This window comes from Anomaloglossus baeobatrachus, chromosome 8 (assembly GCF_048569485.1).
Source record: "Anomaloglossus baeobatrachus isolate aAnoBae1 chromosome 8, aAnoBae1.hap1, whole genome shotgun sequence".
NCBI lineage: Eukaryota > Metazoa > Chordata > Amphibia > Anura > Aromobatidae > Anomaloglossus > Anomaloglossus baeobatrachus.
Genome location: NC_134360.1, coordinates 177,043,037 through 177,065,997, shown reverse-complemented (window position 1 = coordinate 177,065,997; position 22,961 = coordinate 177,043,037). Strand labels below are relative to the sequence as shown.

At 47.3% G+C, this 22,961-nt stretch overlaps 1 protein-coding gene and 1 long non-coding RNA gene across 2 annotated transcripts in view; both read left to right on the top strand.

The window, feature by feature from the left end:
• Positions 1-22,961, top strand: part of DNM3 (dynamin 3) — a 576,617-nt gene that overhangs the window by 130,211 nt on the left and 423,445 nt on the right. The gene's annotated exons all lie outside the window — the stretch shown is intronic.
• Positions 863-1,657, top strand: LOC142249363 (uncharacterized). The gene is made up of 4 exons (XR_012725041.1): positions 863-963; positions 1,036-1,113; positions 1,194-1,271; positions 1,370-1,657. It is a non-coding gene; the product is annotated as an uncharacterized LOC142249363 (long non-coding RNA).

Here is a 22,961-nt window from a genome sequence, read left to right as displayed (position 1 = left end):
TCAAGCCATTTGCTGTGCCAGTTTGGTTCGGTGCCAGTCTTCAATTGTTGTGGCGGAGAGTGTCCCTGAGGTAATGTCCACAGTACTGTCCACAGATCACTGTTGTGAGCTGCGTACATGTACTTAGACATTGTTTTTTCTTTTTTTACAGGTGCAGTGTTGCGGGCACAGTTTTGTCAAGCCATTTGCTGTGCCAGTTTGGTTCGGTGCCAGTCTTCAATTGTTGTGGCGGAGAGTGTCCCTGAGGTAATGTCCACAGTACTGTCCACAGATCACTGTTGTGAGCTGCGTACATGTACTTAGACATTGTTTTTTCTTTTTTTACAGGTGCAGTGTTGCGGGCACAGTTTTGTCAAGCCATTTGCTGTGCCAGTTTGGTTCGGTGCCAGTCTTCAATTGTTGTGGCGGAGAGTGTCCCTGAGGTAATGTCCACAGTACTGTCCACAGATCACTGTTGTGAGCTGCGTACATGTACTTAGACATTGTTTTTTCTTTTTTTTACAGGTGCAGTGTTGCGGGCACAGTTTTGTCAAGCCATTTGCTGTGCCAGTTTGGTTCGGTGCCAGTCTTCAATTGTTGTGGCGGAGAGTGTCCCTGAGGTAATGTCCACAGTACTGTCCACAGATCACTGTTGTGAGCTGCGTACATGTACTTAGACATTGTTTTTTCTTTTTTTACAGGTGCAGTGTTGCGGGCACAGTTTTGTCAAGCCATTTGCTGTGCCAGTTTGGTTCGGTGCCAGTCTTCAATTGTTGTGGCGGAGAGTGTCCCTGAGGTAATGTCCACAGTACTGTCCACAGATCACTGTTGTGAGCTGCGTACATGTACTTAGACATTGTTTTTTCTTTTTTTACAGGTGCAGTGTTGCGGGCACAGTTTTGTCAAGCCATTTGCTGTGCGAGGCCTGTTATAGAAAAAGATATGTCGTCTTCTGGTAGCCCGCCCTCCGGTTCACAAACTGAGGTATATATTTTTTTTTAGGGTGTTTTTTTTAAAAAAAAAAAAAAATTTTTTAAATAAACGACATTTACATAGGTGGCCGAAACATCACAGGAGATGCTGCCAGAAGATGACGGAAGGGGTGGAGAAATACACGGAGCGGGCGGTCAGAGTGTAAGTTTCATACAGGAATTGTTTACCACAGCACACCAAACACATAAGTAAATAATGGTTTTTTTTTTCCTTCACTAAAGGCTTCAACTTCTAGGGCTCACGATAGAGCTCCCCCAAGACCGTCCCAGGGTCGTCGTCGAGGTGGCGGTGGTCTTAGTGTAAGTTTTTTTTTAATTTTTTTTTTTTTTTTCATGTCTGTGTGAATTTAGGTATAATTTTTTTTTTTTTTTAATTTCTTTTTTGTTTCTTTGAACAGGCATCACAGCGTGCTCCCGATTCTGACGGTGAGGAGGCCGGATTTATCAACATCGACCTCCTCATCGATGAAGTTAGAGAGAGGGAGCCGCTGTGGAACATGGCTGACCGCCGCCACGCTGATTCGATCGTAACCCGTCGACTCTGGGACGAGGTATGCCACGCAGCGGTAGAAGGTTGGGGGGAGCTCAATTCTCGTGGCCAGAAGAAACAGCGTAAGTATTCACAGTTCAGTAGGTTATGCTGCAGGATGTAATGTGTTGTATACTAACCACTTTGTGCTTTCCACTTTCAGGTGACAAATGTGGCGCCCCTGACCTGGTCAGGCACCACTGAGTACTGCACCCATGCTGGGGACAGTACAATACAGGTAATCCAGATGGCTGATAGGGGTGTGGAACACAGGCGCATAGTGATCAGGTCTCACGCATGTACCTAAGAGAGGACCCCTGGGGATCCCAGGAGGGGGCAGAGCCTACGCCTTCACTGGAATAGTGGAGGGGGCGAGAGCCTCCATCTCCTCTCAAGGGGTGTGGTGGAGAGTCTGGTTGCTAGGTGGCGTAGGCAGACACAAGTGGGGAAGGAAAGAGAGATAGGAGGAGTTAGTTAGAGCTGGGAGCTCGGACTGAGGAGATGTCAGCAGAAAGAGCAGAGATGGAAAAACCCACCAGTGAGTCGGTTAGAGCAGAACTCCAGAGGGCTCAGTGAGGAGCAGACCTGTGGGGCTGATGCTGTCTAACAGCGCCCGCGCAGTGACTACAGACGGGGGAGAACGGTCAACTAGAAGTGCTGCCTGAAAGCCAGCTTCAGCTAGAGAGTGCACGGAGTGGGAAGTACGGAGACTTCTAGAGAGCACCAGGCCCAACCGGGCGGCAGATCCCGAAGCGAGGATAGATTCACCTTTCCCTGCTAAACCTGCCGGTGTGGGGCTCTTACAGCCCACACCACAACAACCAAAAGCCGCAGCCACGTAACCGCAAGTAGGGCCCATAGGTCACAGGAGGCAAGAGGCTGGAGTGGCCTGGCCCGGGGAACAAGCACACGGCAAAACAAGAAGGGGAGAGAGGCTTGGAGCATCTTCCCTGGGTGACCCCCATAGGGACTCAAAGTCGGGGTCACCCCAAACCACCAAGGGCTAAGGAAGGCGAGTTTGTAGTCACCCTCATACAGTCAGCCGGAAGGATACCTGGTTCCCACCTGGTTCATCCCAGCTACGCCCGGGTTACTCACCCTGCCACCTGAAGTGAGTAAAAACCCTGAAAGACACTCTGCCTGTGTGTGGTCATTCTGCGACTTGTGGTACTACAGCTTTACAAAGGGCCCTGGGGCTTGCCTCACTCTCAGGAGGCTACTACACCCGACTGCACCCACCATCAGCCCCAGGCGTCCCCTAACCTGCAGTGGCGGTCCCCTCTGACCGCAAATCTGAGAGTGGCGTCACGATCAAAACTGAAGATTCCCTACCAGTGACGGAGATCCAGCAACGTGGAGTCCCTGAAGGTAACGCACCGACACCGACACACCACCTGCGGGGCTTCACATCTGGCGTCACGAACAGGATAAGGACTAGACCTGTTGAGACAGGTGACCATGTGCCTGGGCGGTCCGCTTGAAAAATTGGAAGCGCCGCCATATTGCCACCATGAAAAGCGCGCTGAAAAACAACAGCAGCCCGCGCTGGAAGAAGTTACCGCCCACGAAGAGGTGTGGCTACCCAGAGATCCCCTGGAGAGTTCTGACCTTGCCAGCTATGAGAGTGGAAGCGTCGAGAGACGGCGGGAAGGAAAGGAAGCCACAAGCCTGCTGCTGGGAGAGGAGCTGCTGAAAGAGGCAGAGCAGAAGCTGGACAGCTTACTACTGGAGGCAGCGACGAGTCCACTACTGGGAGACCGTGCAGAAGACGGCGCAGAAGGAATGGCGTCTGACCGCAGGAACCCAGAACCAGGCTCCGCTGCCTGGTGGTACCGAGAGCTGGCCCAGTTTTGCAACCGGCTGGAGACCCGGGTCGTGGAGCAGATTCGGGAGGAACGGATGGAACTGCAGGAGCTGACCGCGGCGGTTCGGGCCTATGAAGGGAGAGCTGCATGCCGGGTGCCAGGCGGGACGGCGACGACGCAGACCCCAGTGCTACCAACAACGGGTGAGTCGAATGATGCCCCGGCCCGCGCAAGTGCCCCGACCCCTGCTGCCACGTCCGCGGTCCCTGAAGAGGCGTCCGGTGCGGCGACGCTGAAGCAGGCCGCAGCCACGCCAGGTGCGGCCCGCCAAGCCCCGGCCGCCGCAGCGATGCCCTGCTCGGCCCGCCAAGACCAGGCCGCCGCAGCGATGCCCTGCTCGGCCCGCCAAGACCAGGCCGCCGCAGCGATGCCCTGCCCGGCCCGCACAGACCAGGCCGCCGCCATGATAGGCGCGGCCCGCCAAGCCCCGGCCGCCGCAGCGATGCCCTGCTCGGCCCGCCAAGACCAGGCCGCCGCAGCGATGCCCTGCCCGGCCCGCACAGACCAGGCCGCCGCCATGATAGGCGCGGCCCGCCAAGACCAGGCCGCCGCAGCGATGCCCTGCCCGGCCCGCACAGACCAGGCCGCCGCCATGATAGGCGCGGCCCGCCAAGACCAGGCCGCCGCAGCGATGCCCTGCTCGGCCCGCCAAGACCAGGCCGCCGCCATGATAGGCGCGGCCCGCCAAGACCAGGCCGCCGCCATGCCAGGCGCGGCCCGCCAAGGAAAGACTACCTCAGCATTTACCCCGGCCTGTAAGGCCAGAGCTGACACTGCTCCCCAGTCCCCGGAGGTCTCTGATAGGAAGCCCACGCTGGAGGAAGAATACTGGCAGATGAGGGCTGACATGGAGGCCAAGTTTCCCCAGTGGTTGGTGGATCTGTACCTGCGCCCCCATGCACCCCTGAGGAGATTCAGGTAACCCCTGCAGCTACACCAGAGAGTCCCCCGCCTGGGCCAGCAGGAGAAAGTCCATCCCCAGTCCTGCCATCAGAGGAGTGCCAGGAAGAACTAAGGGGGAGAGGAGGCCAGGAGGCAGAAGGGCTAACTCCGACGCCAGCCGCAGCAGACTCCTACTCAGAGCCAGAAATGCTGCCATACTCCCGCTGGGATGAGGAGGACCTGACCCCCTCTGCAGAAGAAGAGCTGCCTAAGAGCTTCACCTGGGAGCCCACAGGCATGGACCCAGCCCGCAAGACATGGCGCAGAAGAACACAGTTTGCTCCAGCACCACAGTCTCCTGAACAGAGAGCAGTCACCGCCAGAGACCTAAAGGAGAAGCGTATGTTAAGAGAGTCCAAAGCCCAGGCCAGAGGACCCCTGTGTTATGGCATAGTGGAAGACTTTAATCTGAGAAGTGGCTATGGATTTATCGTAGCACCAGGAATAAAAGAAGGGATATTTGTAAACCGCAGAGATGTGAACGCTCATCTGCCAAGAGGACACCCTTGCAGAAATCTGAAAATGGGAGATTTGGTACAGTTTACCATGCACCAAGGTGAAAGGGGATTGTACGCACTTGATGTAACCTTATGTCCCAACAAACCTTACAGCCATCCCCTGCAACAAGAAAGACAAGAAAGACAAGAAAGACAAGATAGAGATAAAGAACCAGATGTAGAAACAGATGAAGACCAAGAACGGAAAGATAAAGATCCTACAGATGAAGAAAGAGACAAAGAGCAAGAAAGTCACAGGTGCCAGTGCCCAACGTGCCCTCGCCCTAGTGAAAAAGAGGAGTAAAGTAAAGTACAGAAAAGAAGTACAGAAGTTAAAGTTTTGAAAGTTTTGTTTGCAACGTTTTAAAGTTCAAGAATGTGCCCACAAAAACTGTTGTGAGAAATAAACTTAAGGCTATGAACTTGCTATAGCCACAAACTCTCGCAGTGTAAATAGTTACACCAGTGGCACCACCACCAGGGCCAGCCTGTTTAGGGGCTTGGCTCGTCTGCAACCAGGGGGGCCCGTCCGTAGAAAAGGGCCTTGGCTCACCTGCGACCAGAGAGCACGCCTGTTTATGGGGCCTTGGCTCACCACCACAAAGAGGGTACCTGGCCAGCACCAACTGTGGAGGCCGCCTCTGCATCCTGCCAGAAGAGGCTGACGGCGCGGATCCACCAGGCCAGGTATACCCTGAAAACCACCAGCCCATGTAAGCCGCCTCTACATCCTGCCAGAAGTGGCTGAAGCCGCGGCCAACGTGAGAGGGTTTTGGGTGGGTTAACGGACTTGTGGGTGGAGGGTGGTGATGTCTAATACCTGGTGCTTTTAAATGTTTTACATGTTTTAATGTTTTATGCATTTTAAAATGTTGTCTTGCAGCCCGAGGACGTGCTGGTGATAACTAAGGGGGAATGTGGCGCCCCTGACCTGGTCAGGCACCACTGAGTACTGCACCCATGCTGGGGACAGTACAATACAGGTAATCCAGATGGCTGATAGGGGTGTGGAACACAGGCGCATAGTGATCAGGTCTCACGCATGTACCTAAGAGAGGACCCCTGGGGATCCCAGGAGGGGGCAGAGCCTACGCCTTCACTGGAATAGTGGAGGGGGCGAGAGCCTCCATCTCCTCTCAAGGGGTGTGGTGGAGAGTCTGGTTGCTAGGTGGCGTAGGCAGACACAAGTGGGGAAGGAAAGAGAGATAGGAGGAGTTAGTTAGAGCTGGGAGCTCGGACTGAGGAGATGTCAGCAGAAAGAGCAGAGATGGAAAAACCCACCAGTGAGTCGGTTAGAGCAGAACTCCAGAGGGCTCAGTGAGGAGCAGACCTGTGGGGCTGATGCTGTCTAACAGCGCCCGCGCAGTGACTACAGACGGGGGAGAACGGTCAACTAGAAGTGCTGCCTGAAAGCCAGCTTCAGCTAGAGAGTGCACGGAGTGGGAAGTACGGAGACTTCTAGAGAGCACCAGGCCCAACCGGGCGGCAGATCCCGAAGCGAGGATAGATTCACCTTTCCCTGCTAAACCTGCCGGTGTGGGGCTCTTACAGCCCACACCACAACAACCAAAAGCCGCAGCCACGTAACCGCAAGTAGGGCCCATAGGTCACAGGAGGCAAGAGGCTGGAGTGGCCTGGCCCGGGGAACAAGCACACGGCAAAACAAGAAGGGGAGAGAGGCTTGGAGCATCTTCCCTGGGTGACCCCCATAGGGACTCAAAGTCGGGGTCACCCCAAACCACCAAGGGCTAAGGAAGGCGAGTTTGTAGTCACCCTCATACAGTCAGCCGGAAGGATACCTGGTTCCCACCTGGTTCATCCCAGCTACGCCCGGGTTACTCACCCTGCCACCTGAAGTGAGTAAAAACCCTGAAAGACACTCTGCCTGTGTGTGGTCATTCTGCGACTTGTGGTACTACAGCTTTACAAAGGGCCCTGGGGCTTGCCTCACTCTCAGGAGGCTACTACACCCGACTGCACCCACCATCAGCCCCAGGCGTCCCCTAACCTGCAGTGGCGGTCCCCTCTGACCGCAAATCTGAGAGTGGCGTCACGATCAAAACTGAAGATTCCCTACCAGTGACGGAGATCCAGCAACGTGGAGTCCCTGAAGGTAACGCACCGACACCGACACACCACCTGCGGGGCTTCACACAAACTTCAGAAGCGGTGGCGGTCTATCAGGGATCGCTTCAAAAAGGAGTTGAATCAAGAGATGCAGGCCCCGAGTGGATCCGGAGGACGCAGATCGAAGTACCGTTACTTTAGAGCGTTGTCGTTCCTCCGGACAACTATGGTGTGCAGAAGGTAAATATTCCACACAATATGTACAAAGTATAATATTTTATGTCTGTTTTTTTTTGCCTTTTTTTTTTTATTCAGTGGCACTGTATAGCAATTAAATTAATTATTGTTTTGTTTTTCCTCTTTTTACCAGCACCGTCTGCAGCACTCAGGAGCCTGCATCGAACCCGACAGGAGCGATCCCTGAACAGTCCGCCACTGGGGAACACAGGCACAGACCCCACCCATCTGAACCTTCCCTTCCATCGACATCTGTCCCATCCACCTGCACTGGAGCTTCACGTGAGACTTCATTACCTGAAGCTGCTGGTGATGAGATAGCTTTTCCCCTACCCCACCCCTCTGACACTGCTGCCCTCAGTAGAACACCTTTGGGTTCTGGGCGTCAGCGTCATAGGGGTCAGGAAAAGAGCTATGCGCCCGAGTTCTTGCATCTAAATGCAGCCTTCCAGAACGCCATTCAATTATTAGCCGAACAAAATCGTTCATCTTTTAGCTTCATAAATGCCAATATGGAAAAAAATACACACGAATTGTGCACGCGTCTGGACAGGCTGCATTTAGATGCAAGTAAATCACCCAATCATTGTTTTTTTCAAGCCGTACTAGAGCGCATGGAAAAGCTATCTCCTGACCAGCAGATGCATGTAATGCAAGCCACACGGCAGGCTCTGGCGCAGGTTTCCTCCCAACCACCTCCACCCACCCCTCCTCCAGCACCTGCCCCCCCTCCAGCCATTGTCCCTACTCCCCCTGCTGCCCAGTACCAGCCTGCTGCCCAGTACCAGCCTGCTGCCCAGTACCAGCCTGCAGACCAGTACCAGCCTGCGGCCCAGTACCAGCTCCCAACCACATCTGCCCCTACACTTCCTTCCCACTACCACATCTCGCCTTCCACACCCATCATGACCCCAACTCAAGCCACTAATTCACCCGCCACCTCTTCTGTCTCCCAATCCCTCCACTCCACCCCTCAATCCTTACCAAATCCCATCCCATCTCCTGGTTTCCCTCTTGGTTTCTCAACCACACCTTCACCTTCTGTTACTTCCCCACCACCACCACCAACACCACTTTCCACCCTCAATACTCCAACTGTGCGTGTGTTCCCACCTGTCAGCCCCTCCAGTACTATCTCCACCCCAAGCCCAAGATATACCAATTTATAATTTATGTATGTAATAAAAATAAAAGTTTTTTGTTGAAAAGTATTTATTTGTTCTTGTTTTTTTTGGGGGGTAATATTATTTTGCAAGTTAAGTTAATAATAAAGGTAATACAAAAACATAACATGTTGTAATTTGACGGTGTAAAAATTACAAATTTTTAAAGCGAGTGAAAGATTAAAATTAACAAGGTTAACAAGATATTTTTTAATTTATTTTTAACTATGTTTATTTGTTATAAAACTAAACAAAAATCTTATACCATTTGATCTTGCCAATCTACTCTACCTTCTGGGGACACAAAATAGTCAGCATATTTGTCACGGATTGTTGAACAGGCAACACTACTCCTAAATCCAGGACTGGTGTAGTCAGTCAAAGAGGTGGATTCCAAACTCTGGTCATCCAAGGACAAAGGTTCCTTTGTTAAAACAAAATTGTGCAGTACCACACATGCTTTCACTATTTCATCAACAGTTTCAATGTTTAAATTAATGGCTGTTAACAACACTCGCCATTTGCTGGTTAGTATCCCAAAGGAGCATTCCACCATTCTTCTGGCTCTGGATAATCTGTAATTATATATTTTTTGTGTTTGCGTCAATCCACGGCTTGCATATGGCTTCAATAGATGTTGGGAGAGTTGAAAGGCTTCGTCGGCCACAAAAACAAAGGGCATTGGGGGCTCACATGTGCCAGGAAGAGGTCTTGCAGGAGGGAAATCAAAAGTATTCCCATAGATTCGCCGCCCCATTGGGGACATTTTAAAGACCTGCGAGTCATTGGATCTCCCATATGCGCCAATGTCCACTGAGATAAATTTGTAGTCCGCATCCGTTATTGCCATTAGGACAATTGAGAAATACTTTTTATAATTGTAGTATTCTGACCCCGAAGCAGCAGGTTTCACAATTCTTATATGTTTGCCGTCCACTGAGCCAAGGCAATTTGGAAACTGACAAATGTTATAGTATTGTTCAGCAATTGCAAGCCATCTGTCCCTGGTGGGCTGGGGGATGAAATCCTCATGGAGGCAATCCCACAAGGCTTGGCAAGTGTCTCTAATGATTCCCGAGATGGTGGAAATTCCTAGTCGAAACTGGTAGTGGAGGGACGAAAGCGACTCTCCAGTTGCAAGGAATCTGTAAAGGAAAGACAATAATTATAAAAAAATAATAGCAAACACATTACAGTTAAAAGTCAATTTACAGGAGGATACAGTTCGAAAAAAAAAAACTTACCTAAGCGTAACCAGCAAACGCTCCTCGGGTGTTATAGAGAACCGGCTGTAGGTGTCCGTTTTACGGATGTTGTCCGCAACAAGGCCAAGGAGGACGTCAAAATTATTCACTGCCATCCGGACATAGCTTGTGAATTTTTCATGGTTTCCACGGAGCTCCAGGTATAGGGTTGAAAACACCCCACGTGTCAGTCTCTGGGCAGTCAGGGGATGGATCCAAAAGCGTCGATGTCGCTGACGCCTCAGTCGCTGTCGCTCCTTTTCTCTGACGATGATAGCCAAGCGATTTGCCTCAAATATAAAATCTGCAGTGATCTTTGTGTAATTTGCAAGAATAGCATCCATGGTTTCTGATTGTCTCTGTCTTCATTCTGTAATATATGCTTCAAAATACTGTATATATACTATATTTTCCCAATAGCCAATCAGAATACGGAACTCGTTAATTGTTTGTTTAGTGTTTAAAAAACGGATCCGTAAAAAAACGGACATAACGGATGCAAAACGGATGCAAACCGGACCCACCGGATCCGTTTTTTTCCGGATCCGTTCACAACGGATCCGCTTAAAACCGGATCCGGTGGGTCCGGTTTGCTCCGGTTTGCACAACAAAACCGGAAACGTTGGATACGGCAAAAAAAAGGACTGTACCTGAATACAGAAAACTGATGTGTGAAAGTAGCCTAACAGACAATTTATGCTTTTATATTGTGACAGATCCAATTTTTTGTTTAAAAAAGACGAAATTTACATCATTTACTCTTTTGCCAGACATTAAAACATGTACAGTTAGGTCCAGAAATATTTGGACAGTGACACAATTTTCGCGAGTTGGGCTCTGCATGCCACCACATTGGATTTGAAATGAAACCTCTACAACAGAATTCAAGTGCAGATTGTAACGTTTAATTTGAAGGTTTGAACAAAAATATCTGATAGAAATTGTAGGAATTGTACACATTTCTTTACAAACACTCCACATTTTAGAAGGTCAAAAGTAATTGGACAAATAAACCAAACCCAAGCAAAATATTTTTATTTTCAATATTTTGTTGCGAATCCTTTGGAGGCAATCACTGCCTTAAGTCTGGAACCCATGGACATCACCAAACGCTGGGTTTCCTCCTGCTTAATGCTTTGCCAGGCCTTTACAGCCGCAGCCTTCAGGTCTTGCTTGTTTGTGGGTCTTTCTGTCTTAAGTCTGGATTTGAGCAAGTGAAATGCATGCTCAATTGGGTTAAGATCTGGTGATTGACTTGGCCATTGCAGAATGTTCCACTTTTTTGCACTCATGAACTCCTGGGTAGCTTTGGCTGTATGCTTGGGGTCATTGTCCATCTGTACTATGAAGCGCCGTCCGATCAACTTTGCGGCATTTGGCTGAATCTGGGCTGAAAGTATATCCCGGTACGCTTCAGAAATCATCCGGCTACTCTTGTCTGCTGTTATGTCATCAATAAACACAAGTGACCCAGTGCCATTGAAAGCCATGCATGCCCATGCCATCACGTTGCCTCCACCATGTTTTACAGAGGATGTGGTGTGCCTTGGATCATGTGCCATTCCCTTTCTTCTCCAAACTTTTTTCTTCCCATCATTCTGGTACAGGTTGATCTTTGTCTCATCTGTCCATAGAATACTTTTCCAGAACTGAGCTGGCTTCATGAGGTGTTTTTCAGCAAATTTAACTCTGGCCTGTCTATTTTTGGAATTGATGAATGGTTTGCATCTAGATGTGAACCCTTTGTATTTACTTTCATGGAGTCTTCTCTTTACTGTTGACTTAGAGACAGATACACCTACTTCACTGAGAGTGTTCTGGACTTCAGTTGATGTTGTGAACGGGTTCTTCTTCACCAAAGAAAGTATGCGGCGATCATCCACCACTGTTGTCATCCGTGGACGCCCAGGCCTTTTTGAGTTCCCAAGCTCACCAGTCAATTCCTTTTTTCTCAGAATGTACCCGACTGTTGATTTTGCTACTCCAAGCATGTCTGCTATCTCTCTGATGGATTTTTTCTTTTTTTTCAGCCTCAGGATGTTCTGCTTCACCTCAATTGAGAGTTCCTTAGACCGCATGTTGTCTGGTCACAGCAACAGCTTCCAAATGCAAAACCACACACCTGTAATCAACCCCAGACCTTTTAACTACTTCATTGATTACAGGATAACGAGGGAGACGCCTTCAGAGTTAATTGCAGCCCTTAGGGTCCCTTGTCCAATTACATTTGGTCCCTTGAAAAAGAGGAGGCTATGCATTACAGAGCTATGATTCCTAAACCCTTTCTCCGATTTGGATGTGAAAACTCTCATATTGCAGCTGGGAGTGTGCACTTTCAGCCCATATTATATATATAATTGTATTTCTGAACATGTTTTTGTAAGCAGCTAAAATAACAAAACTTGTGTCACTGTCCAAATATTTCTGGACCTAACTGTATATTGTTCCTCTTGATATCATTTTCAGATGCCATGTCTTGCTGGCAGAAGTCTGGAGACAGCTGAATAAGATAGGATGGTGGATATTTCTTTGCAAATATTCCCTTTGCCTGGCTTATATGATTTAATGTGATACTTTTCTTAAAGCTTCAACTTGTTTTATTTCTTCACTGGAGTGGTGCTTTAAATGCCGCCATCTCAATTTTTTTAAAGTCGGTCTCTGGCGATTTGTGGTCTGCCGGCTACCCCAGTGTTTCATGGAGTGTGCCGGAGGTCACAACTTAATACAAGTCTCTGAGAGCCTCGTTCTGGACTCATTGTGGCTCTCATAGATTTACATTGATAACTTTGTGATGTAACTTCTGGCCAATCAGAAGTTACGAACACAAAATGTATAAGGACAGGGGCTGGGGAGTTACATTTAAAGCGCCACTCCAGCATTGAAAAAAACACAAAACACTGGAGTGGTGCTTTAATACTGTATGTACTGTAATGGTACAGGACTGTGCTATTGGGTGCTGAACTTTAAAGGGAATCTGTCACCAGTTTTAAGCTGCGGCCACCACCAGTGGGCTCTTATATACAGCATTCTAACATGCTGTATATAAGAGCCCAGGCCGCTGTGTAGAACATAAAAATCACTTTATAATACTCACCTAGGGGGTCGGTACGGTGCAGACTGGTCAGATGGGTGTCTCTGTTCTCCGGTACCAGCACCTCCTCTTTTGGCCATCTTTGTCTTACTTCTTCTGAAGCCGGGGTGCATGATGCGTCCTACGTCATGCACACAGGCCGGCATTGAGATCCGGCGCAGGTACACTACAATACTTTGATCTGCGCTGTTCAGGGCAGACCAAAGTGCGCCTGCGCAGGGCCTCAATGCCGGCGTGTCTGCATGACGTAGGACGCGTCATGCACCTTGGCTTCAGGAGAAGGAGGACAAAGATGGCCTAAAGAGGAGGCACCGCACCCGGAGAACGGAGCCATTTAGGTAAGTATTATATAGTGATTTTTACGTTCTATACAGCGGCCTGGGCTCTTATATACAGCATGTTAGAATGATGTATATAAGAGTCTACTGGTGGTGGCCGCAGTTTATAGGCCCAAAAACTGTTGACAGGTTTCCTTTAATTGCTTCCAATTGGTGAAAAATCTAAACCAATCTTTAGGGTATATCCACACGACATCTTTTTCATGGTTTCCATGTTGGAGTCCTCCTGAAAAGCCTCTAAAAAATGAATATATACATTTCTATGTAAAAACCAAAACCATAGGAAAAAGACGCTGAAATGAAGGAGAAGGGGTTAATCACAATTGTGATTTGTCCTGAGTGCTGTTAGCTCCGAAACGCGTTGACATTAAATCACTCATCCTGGATTCTGGTCTCATCAGCTCTTCATTTCATGGCAGTGTGGATTAACCCCTTCTCCTCCATTTCATTGTCTTCTTCCATGTGGGGCTGCTGCGGACATTTTCATGCTATTGCAGTGATTGTGACTTACACACAAGGTATGCATATCGACCTAGGTCTTAATACCTTTCACTCCGATAAGACCCTATTTGTGCTTTTATTGTTTCTCCAGTTAACAGTTTTCTTTATCGTCTTTTGCTTGAAAAACTCAGCTGGTAACCTGAGTGTAAAAGTCATTGTGTGCACATAGCCTTACATCATACCTCTTCCTATAGGTCACTTCAACTTTTGTCCTTATTGGGAACAGATTTACACCACTTTTATTTGCACAGGTTTTTGGTGAGAAGTCCTTATTCTGCCTTCTACTCCTTGGCAATTTCCTTGTACTGCCGAAAACGCTAAACTCTAAAACTCTGGTGTAATTATTTGGTTAAATTTTAAAGTGTACCAAAAAAATACTCATAAAATATAAATGTATTAATATATATTGTTGAAAGTCCATCAAGGTTGGATTTATGTTGTAATAAAAACACACACAAATTATCAGGATATATGGGGGGGAGGGGGCACTATCCCTAGCATGCCCTGAACTGGGAGCCTACCTTTCCGCAGAGGTCCGCACAATATTCCTACGCAATTGGCACCCGCTCTACATAGACTATCCCTGCCCTTACCCTAGCTCGTCATTTTGGGAGGGAATGAGGTATAAAAATGTAATGGTGTATCTGGAGTTCCTAATGTTATAATAACATGTTTCAGAACAACAATCTGTATGATACCACATAAATCCAGAAGCGTATGAAAATTAAATACGTATAAATAATAAATAAATAAATTTATTTATCTAAAATAAATAAATAAATAAAATAACACATCTTATACTTTTTTTTGCCCACAAAAAAGGCGCTAGGGCTTATTTTTGGAGTAGGTCTTATTTATGGAGAAACATGGTTGGGGGTAAGTTTTTTCCCCCAAAAAAGCAGACCCCCTCCCTTCCCAGGAGACTCATACTTACCAGACTCCGAATGTCTGCGTGGCTCCCAGGTCCTCTTGTGATCTATGGTGGGCCCTCTCAGCAGGTATGCTGCACGGCGTCCTCCCCTGCTTCTGGCCGACACTCATACAATCAGATCAAACACACACACTCATACACATACACACACTCACATACATCAGATCGCATACACATACACACTCACCGATCAGATCGCACACACACACTCATACACATACACACACTCACATACATCAGATCGCACACACTCACACACACACACAATCACCGATCAGATCGCGCACACACAGTCACTAGTCACTCACCACATCTGGCGGTACAGAATGCCTCCGGCCGCAAGGAAAGATGGGATCTCAGATTAAGGACTAGTTTTTTCTCCGAAATGCGTCCACCTTACACGCCTTGGGATGCGTTCTTCATCATGATGGAGAATTTTATGCTTTTATGAAGTTTGGAACAAAGGAAAATTGATTTTTAACTAATCTACTGATCTGGATGCTGGATCATTTTCTACACTGGGCCCTCTTAGCAGGTGTGCTGCACGGCGTCCTCCCCTGCTTCTGGCCGGCACTCATACAATCAGATCAAACACACACACACTCATACACATACACACACTCACATACATCAGATCGCATACACATACACACTCACCGATCAGATCGCACACACACACTCATACACATACACACACTCACATACATCAGATCGCACACACACACACACACACAATCACCGATCAGATCGCGCACACACAGTCACTAGTCACTCACCACATCCGGCGGTACAGAATGCCTCCGGCCGCAAGGAAAGATGGGAGAAGGTTTTGCATCGCAGCCCTTTAAGTATTCCATCCACAGCCACAGGTCTTTGCAGTCCACCGCACTGCGTCTCAGGATTCTGCAGGCCAGAAGAAATCAGTATCGCTGGATTTGGTGAGTGTTTGCCATCTGATGCGTGATTGTGTGTGTGATCTGATGTGTGTGGGAATGCGATCCACTGCAGGTCTTCCCTCTCAGCATCTGGTGAGTATGTTTGTGGGGTGTCCTGTAGTATGTTTAACTTTAACTGTTTAACTGTTATCTGCATGGACACTTCATTATTGAACCACGACTAGGGTTTATTTTCAGTGTAGGGCTTATATTTAAGCCTTGGTATGAAAATGCTGAAAATCCCTGTTAGGGCATATTTTTGGGGGAGGTCCTATTTCTGTAAAACACGGTCTATATATTACATATATATATACATATATATACACTGTGTTCCAAATTATTATGCAAAAAATATTTTTTCATATTTTCCTAAATTAACTTTATGAATTGCAGTCATTGTTATTTTCCAATCATCTACTATTCGAGTATAATTGAAATGTTTTTGATCAAACTGCCTATGAAAACAGTATATTTTTAAAAATAATAAACACTCAAAATGCACTCAAAATGCATGTTCCAAATTATTATGCACAGCAGAATTTTCAACCTTTTTATTTTAATTTTGAAAAACAAAATGGTCAATTGTGAAATTATAAGCATTATCAGCTTATTACAAAATGAAATCAAACAGTTTTCAAGTCAAAACTTAATTCTAGGTGATGTTACATTTGCACATAGGACCCATTGTTTGAAAGAAGTTTCTGAACTCTATCATCCATTGAATTTGTCAGTTTTTGGATAGTTTGTGCTTCAATTGTTTTGCATGTGGACAGAATACCCTCCCAGAGCTGTTGCTTTGATGTGAACTGCCTCCTGCCATCATAGACACTCCTTTTGATGATGCTCCAGAGGTTCTCAATGGGGTTGAGGTCAGGGGAAGATGGTGGCCACACCATAAGTTTGTCCTCTTTTATGCTCATAGCAGCCAGAGATGGAGATGTGTTATTTGCAGCATGAGACGGTGCATTATCATGCATGAAAATGATCTTGCTGCGGAATGCACGGTTCTTCCTCCTGAACCATGGCAGGAAGTGCTGTTTTAGAAAATCCACATAGATTATGGAGTTCATCTTTACCCCTTCAGGGATCCTAAAGGGGCCGACAATCTCTCTCCCCATGATTCCAGCCCAAAACATTACTCCACCTCCTCCTTGTTGGCGCCTTAGCCGTGTTTTCATGGGGTGTTCATCAACCAGCCATCCTCCACTCCATCCATCTGGACCATTGAGTGTTGCACGGCACTCATCGGTGAACAAAACAGTTTGGAAGTCAGTCTTCATGTATCGTTTGGCCCACTGGAGCCGTTTCTGCTTGTGTGCAGTGGATAGAGGTGGTCGACAGGATGGCTTACGCACAGATGCAAAGCTCTGAAGGACCCTGCATCTTGTTATTCGGGGGACGTTGGAGGCACCAGCAGCTTCAAAATCTTGTCTGATGCCATGACAAGGCATTTTAGCCGCTGCTCTTTTAACCTGACGCAATTGCCTGTTGGAAAGAGTCCTCAATTTCTCCTTATCAGCAGGCACACGTGTGTGCTGTGAATCCGCTACATACTTCTTGATTGTGCGATGATCACGATGAAGTGTCGGCAATGTTGATTGTAGTCATGCCTTAACCTAAATACTCCACAATTTGTTGCTTCTCAGCAGCCGACACATCCTTTTTCTTTCCCATTTTGGCAAAAAATGTAGGCTGCTTAATAATGTGGAACAGCTTTCGTAAGTACTCTTGCCTTTATTTGGACACACCTTCCAAACTAATGTGCACAGGTATCTGCAATTGCTTTCAGTGATATAAAGAGCCCTGACACACATCACCAGCAATGAGTTTATATGACAAACAAAAAAATTCTAACCTTATCACTCCTAAACTCTTTTTGCATAATAATTTGGAACACAGTGTATATATATACAGCTCTGGCAAAAATTAAGAGACCACTGCAAAATTGTCAGTTTTTCTGATTTTTATCTTTATTGGTATATTTTTAGGTATATTATTGAGTAAAATTTAAATTGTTCTTTTATTCTATAAACTACTGACAACATGTCCCCGAATGTCCAAGCAATAAATTTTGTATATATTTTCTGAAAATGAGAAATGGTCAAAATAACAAAAAAATGCATTGCTTTCAGTCCTCAAATAATGCAAAGGAAACAAGTTCATAATCATTTAGACACAACAATACTAATAATGTTTTAACTCAGTAAGAGTTCAGAAATCAATATTTTGTGGAATAACCATGATTTTTAATCACAGCTTTCATGCATCTTGGCATACTTTCCACCAGTCTTTCACACTGCTTTTGGGTGACCTCATGCCATTCCTGGTGCAAAAATGTAAACAGTTCTTCTTTGTTAGATGGCTTGTGACTATCCATCTTCCTTTGGATTACATTCCAGAGGTTTTCAGTGGGGTTCAGGTCTGGTGGAGCTGTACAACTGACCCCTGAGGGGTGAGCGTAATGGCCCATTTTGTGAGAAGTGGGAACAGTAGGGTAGAACAACTGCAGCCTAAGAGCCCCAGGGTTGTCTCAACTTCAAGAATAGAGGAAATAAAGCTGTATCCATAGAGAGGATGCACGGCTTGAATGTCTCTAAATACAAGAAAATGGACACTTATGGTACCCTTTCAATTGGAAGGGTTGGAGAGGACCCTTCACCAATAATATCTCTCAGGAGGTAAGACAGAGTGGCTCTGCAGAGAGGGCCACTCAGTCCCTGGAGCATGCATTCAAGCCGGAAGCTAAGGCTTCTTTCAGGTTGCTTTCTGCCCGCCAACGGGTTGCACCTAGAGGCTGTACAGGCCCATTTGCTAGTAGAGATGAGCCACCCCCCTAGCATTCGAGTTCGGTTCGTCGAACGGAGGCTCCGTTCGACGAACTGTTCGACGAACCACTCGAACCCCATTGAAAACAATGGGAGGCAAACACAAACACATAAAAACACATTATACATGTACACATACAGTTAATAAACATTGCCATAACACTTACAGGTCCCTGCGACACGTCCTGCACTCTGTCTCCTGCCGCTTTTCCTTCCGATAATCGCTGCGTCCTCCCGGTAACCAGCACTGATGATAGGATCAAAATAGCATGTGACCAGTCACGTGTCTATTATCTCATTGGCTACAGACTGGTCACATGGCTAGACATCATGCTAGGTCCTGTCAGTGCATCTCTCCGGTAAGCGGTGCTCGTTTGAGCATGTCCTTTTACCGGCGAGATGCTCTGGCACATGGTCGGCTTCCCCATTCCTGCATGTGGGCGCTCTTTACAGAGTCAGCCCACATGCAAGGACTGGCTCACACAGCCGATGAATAACGGCACCGGGAATCACGTGATCGGAGCACCGTTGCTATGGTAACCCGCCTGTCATCGGTGACGTCACCGCTTACAGCCCGCAGCCTCTGCTCACTCTCACTGAGTGATTAGACTGCACGGGAAGCAGCAGCGTCTTCCTCCCATGCAGTGCTGTCTGATGTAGCAGAGCTGCATGGGTTGAAAGAGAAAGAAGACAGACCAGGGTCGTGGAGGGCTGACAGGGAGTAATAAACATGGAGTCTCTAATGTGTCTGTATATTTATTTCTATTAAAGTATTTTTTCTCTGTGTGGTGTCTTTTTTTTAACCCTTTATTGGAGATTCTTAATGGCCGGGTCAAACTTGCCTGACATTAAGAATCTCTGGCTTAATATTAGCTAGTAAAACAAAGATAGTATTAACTCATTATTACCTAGCAAGCCACCAGGCTTCAGGGCTGCTGGAAGAGTTGGATACAGCGCCAGATGATGGCGCTTCTATGAAAGCGCCATTTTCTGGGGCGGCTGCGGACTGCAATTCGCAGCAGAGGGGCCCAGAAAGCTCGGGCTAACCTGTGCTGCGGATTCCAATCCCCAGCTGCCTAGTTGTACCCAGCTGGACACAAAAATTGGGCGAAGCCCACGTAGTTTTTTTTAAATTATTTCATGAAATTCATGAAATAATTAAAAAAAGGGCTCCCCTATATTTTTAGTTCCCATCCGGGTACAAATAGGTAGCTAGGGGTTGGGGGCAGCCCGTACCTGCCTGCTGTACCTGGCTAGCATACAAAAATATGGCAAAGCTCACATCATTTTTTTGTTAATTTTTTGGCAAAAAAAATAAAAAATGCTTCCTTGGATTTTCCATTGCCAGTGAAGGTAACACCTAGCAGTGGGGGTTAGCAGCCAGTAGCTTCTTGGATTACCCTTAGCTACAAAAATGCAGCGGGAGCCCATGTATTTTTTATTTAATTATTTATTTAAATAACTAAAAAAAAAAAAAAGGGCTTCCCTGTATTTTGATTGCCTGACATCACAGTACTATAAAAATAAATCATTAAAAAAAATGACAAAGCGCTCCGCGGTATTTTTGATTCTCAGAGCAGATAAAACAGACAGCTACGGGTTGCCACCCCCATCTACCTGGTGTTACCTTGGCTGGCAATCAAAATACAGGGAAGCCCATTAATTTTTTTATTTAAAAAGTTGTTAAAAAAAATGACGTGGGGTCCCACCATTTTTGATAGCCAGCTAGGGTAAAGCAGATGGCTGTAGCCTGAAAACCACAGCTGGCAGCTTTACCGTGGTTGGCGATCCAATGTGGAGGTCACCCCAGGCTCTTTTTTTATAATTATTTATAAATAATAATAATTACAAAAAAAAAGTAGGGTCCCCCCAAATTGGATCACCAGCCAAGGTAAAGCGGACAGCTGTGGTCTGGTATTCTCAGGGTGGGAAGGTCCATAGTTATTGGCCCTTCACAGCCTAAAAATAGCACAACGCAGGTGCCCCAGAAGTGGTGCATCCACTAGATGCGCCAATCCTGGCGCTTCACCCCAGCTCATCCCGTGCCCTGGTGCAGTGGCAAACGGGGTAATAAATGGGGTTGATACTAACTGTAAGGTCATCTGACATCAAGCCCAGCAGTTTGTGATGTCATGGCGTCTATCAGATACCCGCCATCAAAAACTGTTAGTACTAACAAAAAAAATAGACAAAAAAAAGTTATTTGAAAAAACACTCCCCAAAACATTCCCTCTTTCATCAATTTATTGTAAGGAAAAAAAAATAAGGGGGTCCCAAGATGACTCTGGACCATCTAGAATATGGGGGGACACGCTCAGGGAACGTATCCCCCATTTTCTAGGAGTGCAGACCCTCCATGTGAGGATTGTGGGTGCAGTGAATCTGCACCCACTCTCCCCGGGTTCACAGCAGCAGAGTCCATGTCAGAGTCAGAGTCCCTCCGGGGGACCGGAGCGGACCGGGGAGGAGATTTATCTCCCATCTGACATGTTTGTTTATGCCAAATGGGAGATAAATAATTTTTTACCACTGCTGTCATTTACTGTAACGTGATCATCGGTATACGGTGTAACAGGGACCGGAAAAAACGGCCTGAATCATGATCTCCAGGGTCTCAGCTACCCCCTGAAACCCTGGAGATTTTCTGATGCTGGGGGGCTCTATTCACTTATTTCTGCCTGCTGTTTACAAACGGCAGATCAGAATAAGGCTACATTCACACGACGATCCGTTTTTGCGGTCCACAAAAAACGGTCCGTTTTTTTCACAGATGCATCCGTTTCCGTTCCGTTCCGTATACGGTCCATTTGTCATCCGTGTGCCTTCCGTTTTTTTGCATACCGCAAAAAAACTGAAGGAGAGAAAATACATAAATTTACCCAGGATCCATAGCTTCAACCTACATGAGGCGGTCACATGTTCACTCCAGTGCCATTTTCTACTACTTTTCACAGCGCAGAGTGCTCTGGTGATTTTCCTGTGCTTGTACACTTCATATCAGTCTTTTCTGTCATTATAACGGCAGAAAGACACAATGTCCCACTCTCCTGCATTTTGTAATTTTGCACCCTTTGGTGCCTTTCATGTGGCACTAAGGGGTGCTTAGCCTTGTATTTAGCCAAAAAAATAAATACATTTTAAAAAAAAATGACGTGGGGCTCCCCCTATTTTTGATAGCCAGCTAGGGTAAAGCAGACGGCTGCAGCCTGCAGACCATAGCTGGCAGCTTCACCTTGGCTGGTAATCCAAAACTGAGGGCACTCTACGCTGTTATTTTAAATTAAATAAATAATTTAAAAAAAAAAACACGTGGGGGTCCCCCCAAAATTGGATCATCAGCCAAGGTAAAGCGGACAGCTGGGATCTGATATTCTAAGACTAGGGAAGTCCAAGGTTATTGGACTCTCCCCAGCCTAAAAATAGCAGGCCGCAGCCGGCCCAGAAGTGGTGCATCCATTAGATGCGCCAATCCTGGTGCTTCGCTCCAGCTCATCCCGTTGCCCTGGTGCGGTGGCAAATGGGGTAATATATGGGGTTAATACCAGATGTGTAATGTCACCTGGCATCAAGCCCTGGGGTTTGTGATGTCAGGCGTCTATCAGATACCCGACATCACCAACCCAGTCAGTAATAAAAAAAAATAAACGACAAACACATTTTTATTTGAAAAAACAGTCCCTAAAACATTCCCTTTTTCACCAATTTATTAGAAAAATAAACAAATCCAGGGCTGGTGTAATCCAAGGGGGTCCTATGATGATCCATACCATAGTCAATGTCCCAGTCAATGAAGAACATAATGTTCCATATTGGCTGGGAGAGCAATGCAGTGACCTGAGCTAACATCAATAGGTCAGCCCAGGTCACTGCAGGGGATGATGAGCGCTGCTGTCAGGAGGTTAGCGAGGTACATTACCTGCGGTGATTGCTGCACTCCTGATAGCAGAGCTGTCACTAAGTTCAATGACCGCCGTCTTCACAAACTAAGTGACGCTAGTGACGATCTCGGGTCGGCAGCGAGAGGAGATGTGACAAGCAGCGGCCATGGAAGACAGTGACAGCGCTGACGTCATGAGGGCAGGACTTCATCACCGCAGGTAAGGAACTTTAAAAATCTCCTGATGGCAGCGCTTGTCATCCCCGTGGCTGCTGTCACTGCAGTGTGGGTAGCTGCGGACACCGTACAGTGCGGGCAGCTGCGGACACACTACAGTGCGTGCATATGCTGACACTGCAGTGTGTGCAGCTGCGGATACCGTACAGTGTGGGCAGCTGCGGACACTGCTGAGCGGGCAGCTGCGGACACACTACAGTGCTGACACTGCAGTGTGGGCAGCTGTGGACACCGTACAGTGCAGGCAGCTGCGGACACTGCTGAGCGAGCAGCCGCGGGTCTGGGGCTGGAACGGCACACAGACTGCAGCGGCATCCGACGGAAGTCACACGGAAGTGCTTCTGTGTGGCTTTCGGGGATTTTTGCACACGTAGCCAGGTTACACATCGGGTTACTAAGCAAAGCGCTTTGCTTGGATACCGGATATTTACCCTAGTTACCAGCTTACCGCAGGCTGCCAGCGATGGCTCACGGCACACGTAGCTGTGAAAAGCCAGGCTTTTGGTGATTAAACCGTTCTCGAACATAACTCGAACTGCCGAATTTTTAGCAAATCAGTCGAGTTCGTCGAACGACTCGAACACCCCCCCCAAAATCACTCAAACATGAAATTGGTGAACCTCAACCTCGAACATCGCTCATCTCTAGCTGCTAGTAAGGTCCACACCAACCTTGCTGGGAGGTCCAAATCCAGAGGGAGACAAAAGTTGA